Raw genomic sequence first — 5000 nt, 5'->3', positions numbered from 1 at the left:
ATAGGCTCCCATTCCACTTCAGTTGACAGTGTAATAAGGAATTTTGATTTGATGCCATCAACAATAGAAAGTCTGAGGCAATTGAAAATAGTTGTTGAAGGATTGCCCCCTCCACCCTACCCCTCCCTACCCTACCCTCCCTCGTCCCAGACCCCCATCTCCTATCCACGTGAATAGCACTGAGACCTGAGGGCTGTTAAACCAAAATAAACAAATTACCTAAGAGGTGAGATTTACTACTCAAGAGGTTAGCTATCCATTCATGTTGAGTCAATGCCTTTTACGGTTGCAAAACTGGCCAAAAAACATGAACGGGAGCTAAATTCCTTACTTGACCTAAAAGCAAATTACTTGGTTGACCTTTGCGACCATCGCAGCTATAGTTCAAAAGGTGTCATGTACACGAAGAAAATCAGGAAAATATTTACAATGAAATATAAATAGGAAATAGTCTTATTTCTCTTTAAAATGATGGTGTCTGATTTGTATGACACAGCTGGTAATGTGTCTAAAAGAATTGTGGTTTGTTGCCAATGGCAGTTTTTTCCAGAACATTCTCCCTCAGCGCTCATCCACTAAACTCCTACAGTATTCCCCTCCTCTCCAGAGAGAACTGACCTAATTTAATCTCATCCCTGACTGCCGTGTATCACATTAGGGTGAAGGGATTTTGAAGAAAAAAAAAAATGATTGGAGGTGAAAGAAGCCGTGAAGACCTCTAGAGACTTAGCCACCCAGTCTGTAGTCGTGAGTATAATATGCACACTGTTTAGTTCAGATGTTGTATGTAGTGCACACTACCCATATGAAAAAGGTATGTAAAAAACATATAGGAATCACACTTGTCATGTAGAATACTTGCCTGATAAATGTGTGGTTAAGAGCTTGACACTTCATATTAAAATGGCATGTATAAAAATGTACATGTTTACAGATTTTTTTCCAATTTGGCTAAGACATAATCAATTTAGTTTTACCCGAGCTCTCATGTCAGGAGTGATTTTGGGTGCTCCTAGGATTCCACTGTAACGTACAGTTACTATGGTAACGTATACGTTGTTTATTTTGGACTGAATCTGCAGCAGATAGGGCCGGATTCATTTCAGAGCTGAATCACCTTAGGACAGACTCCTCTGAGAGATGCGGAGGTGATCTGGGGTAACCTTGGCCGAATACTTGAGTCAGAATGAGAGTCGGGGTGGAGATGGAGGCGGGCCTAGAAGGGGAATTTTAGGGGCTTTTCAACTGCTGCCAACCACCGCCCATATGGATTACCCATTCACTAAGGAAGAGGAGTGGAAACTGGTCCTGTAATTAAAAAACAATGTCCTGAGACAGACTGACGGATATCATTACGAGGACTTTATTGTTTCCAATGTGATTACCTCCACATCGGTGACGTGGTATTTGACGTGGATCTTTGATGCCCTTCCGAAGATTTACCAACCATTGTTACAATCAACCACACTTCTTCTTTTTTTTTTTTGGAAGGGGCTCACTTGCTTGTTTGCTTCCTTGTGACCTGTGATTCAACTAAAATGAAGGGGTCTAGTGTTGTGTGTCACTGCCATTGCTAATCATGCGCTACATGCTAGGTATCCTCAATTCACTACAGTCTCTTTAGCTCAAAAGGTAAACAACAGACTCAATTCACTGCAGTCTCTTTAGCTCAAAAGGTAAACAAGAGACTCAATTCACTACAGTCTCTTTAGCTCAAAAGGTAAACAACAGACTCAATTCACTACAGTCTCTTTAGCTCAAAAGGTAAACAACAGACTCAATTCACTGCAGTCTCTTTAGCTCAAAAGGTAAACAAGAGACTCAATTCACTCAAGTCTCTTTAGCTCAATAGGTAAACATCAGACAGAAAGACAGAAACACCAGAGGAAGCAATAAAAACTGACAAGACAGTCAACACCGCATTACATTTTTTTCACTCATCCTGAAAAAGGGAAATGAAGAATTTTTGACAAAAAAATCGTGACTCAGGTGCCTGATAGAAACTTCCTTTGACCACAGGGCAGCACGTGACAATTCACTAAAGCTTTGCAACTTTCGATCAAATGTCCAGTTCCCTTTCTTGGGGGCTGATGTGCTGTGGTTTTGGCTTGACTGTGTTGCATATGTATATATACAGTATGTGTGTGTGTGTGTGTTTGAAAGTGAGAGATAGAGAGAGAGAGAGAGAGAGAGAGAGCGAGAGAGAGAGTAAAAAAGTGTGTGTGTGTGTGTGTGTGTGTGTGTGTGTGTGTGTGTGTGTGTGTGTGTGTGTGTGTGAGTAGAAGTCTCCCATCCCGACGGCCTTGGCGCCTGCTTCCTCATGTTCCCTCTCTTTCACAGCGACGCGCCACATGCATCACCGTCACTACAAAACCAGCTCAAAGCAGCATTCATGGCATCTAAGCACGTGAACTCTCACGTTTACTTAGGCAGCGTGGTGTATTTCACAGCCCTCACCTTCACATCTCACACATCTTACCCAGCCATTCTATTGCATGCCTAACACTGAGCCAATGAGCTGTTGCCCTAAATACAATAAGTCATAAATACAATTACTCATGGGGGAGGGGGGCGGGGGGGGGGGGGGGCATGAAGTTGATGGAGAAACAAAGAGACACATGCAGATGGTCCTCTGGAGTCGATAAAGAGTGCAGGTTATCTAAGTGTCCCTAATTACTACCTAGGTCACACTGACGCTGCCTATACATATGCCATTCCTGCTGGCATTGCAAAGTGTACAGTGGTTAATGTCGGAAGGACATCTATAATGTGAGAAAGGAGGAGGAGAGATAATAGGGTAGAATAAATAAAAGAGGGTGAGGTCCTCTATGAGGCTTTCCTGTGAAGTGCATAGGGGGCAGTGGGGTCTTTGTTTCTTTAGAGGTACACAAAGACGTAAGAGTGTATTCAATTCAATGAAATTGGACGAAACAAAGATAAAGAGAGTTTGTCATGAATCTAATGTGAACTAATCTGTGAATTGGTTAACCATTTACTTGACTAGGACATTCTTGAATACTTGTATTAGCCATAATAAACATAGCAGCTGAAAAAGGGATGACAGGGTTTTGTCCTGTGATCAATGCTCCTGATTACAAAAGGTTTGGCTGTGAGGGAAAGAAACAGCAAGTAATGGTGCCAGATCACATGCATTTGGTGCACGTTGCTTCTTTCCCCAAGAGGAAAAAGGAACGTTTGAAAGAAACGATATGGGAAAATACATCCTTTTATGAGTAACATATCGACCACCTCCTCCCCGACCACCCTGCCGCATCTCTCACCCACCCACCAGTCCTTTTAACCATGGTGCATATCCTTGAGTAAGTCCATTAGTACTGCTGACATTGTGTGTTGGGCTGGCTAACAATGGGTTTGGGCATGTAGCATCTCGTTGCGAAAGAGGGAGTGTGTTAAGGTTCCCCTCATGATTATGCCTCGCTACATTCCACCGCTCCCGGCACCAAAACGTGATGTGTTTCCGGGTATCCGTGTATGGACGCCCGAACCGTTGCCAGGCCAACCAGACAGATGGAAGCAAGCAAACAAACAAAGGAATGATCAGCATATCATCTGTGTTGACTAGGAAAACCAGTAGTAGATTAGTAGGTCAACAGATCAGAGGAAAACAAATAAGAAGGGAACAAATTGTGACACAGATCATAGGAATACTAGTCTGGACATGACAGTTGGAAGGAATATTAGTCTGGTGCTTCCAAACATGACAGTTGGAAGGAATATTAGTCTGGTGCTTCCGAACATGACAGTTGGAAGGAATATTAGTACGGTGCTTCCAAACATGACAGTGACAGTTTTTGCAGGGAAACCTGACAACCCAGCAGTAGACAACCTCACCCGACAATACAGATCTATGACTTATCTGATCTTTGAACGGTGGTCAGTTTAGAGTCATAAGCATTGAAGGAATCTACCCAGACCCTTTCCAACCAAGTAGCTTTGTCCTGTGCCTGTAGTCCTTACTGTCCTGCTAGCTGCCCATTTACATTGAATCAGACCTCACCTGTTCACAGGTGCACAAAGTAAAGAAGCTTCTTAGAAGATCGTAGTTGTGTCTTAGTCCTCCAGTCTCCAAATCCTTCTAGGGTTTGTCTCCAGTCTTGTCTTGAGTTGTCTGTCTCTGTCCTTGGGTTCTCGAGTCGGATCCCAAAAGCCCACTGCAGACTGTTTTCAGTCATGTGCTCAGTCCAGTAGGTCAGGCAAACAAACTAGTGATCAACAAGTAAGTCCTCTCTCAGAGTCTCTCGCTTCTCTCTCTCTCTCACTCTCTGTCTGTCAACAGTTAGAGAAGTCATGGTTGCTGGCGTTGCACTTTCTCTATTACGCAATATATTATTTCTTGTCTGTTTTGGCATGTTCCTGTCAGATTTTTTTTCCTCCCGTTCCTCTTAAAGATACAATGTAGAGTTTCCCCCCCCCCCACCTCCTGTCCTCCACATATCTATGTGGTCCGTTTACACGACAAGTGACCCTGGGAGAATCAGCAGATACAGGACATTTTGTTATCTCTTCACGGTTTACTGCAACCACAGGAATTTTCATGACATTCTCATTTTTCTGTCCATCTCTTTGTGGTTTCAAGTCACATGGACATAAAAGGGGGTTGATTAGTCACTTAGTCCCAGAAAGAGACACATCTTCTAAACAAATTCCTTTTTATGGGATCTTTTGTGTTTGGGTGTCTAAATACATTTTACTTTGTGTCTTACTGAGAGAAAAAAAATGGATTTTGTTTTGGAACACTACATTTTTAGGATTCAGTCAATTCAGGGAGATTGATGTTGTTTAATTAAATCAAATCATCGTAATCTTATTTCAAACTGTATTATAGTTATGGTGTCAGTATTAAGCAGAAGCTTTGGTCCAAATATATGTCAGAGAGAATGCAGCTCATAATCAGAGTGCTGCAAGAAATCATTGACTTTACTGATAGCGGTAGTTACTGTAATTATAACGGCATGACTCTGCAGCATGTGTTTGGATAG

This window comes from Sprattus sprattus (assembly GCF_963457725.1).
Source record: "Sprattus sprattus genome assembly, chromosome: 1".
NCBI lineage: Eukaryota > Metazoa > Chordata > Actinopteri > Clupeiformes > Clupeidae > Sprattus > Sprattus sprattus.
Note: the sequence above shows the minus strand (reverse complement) of the source record.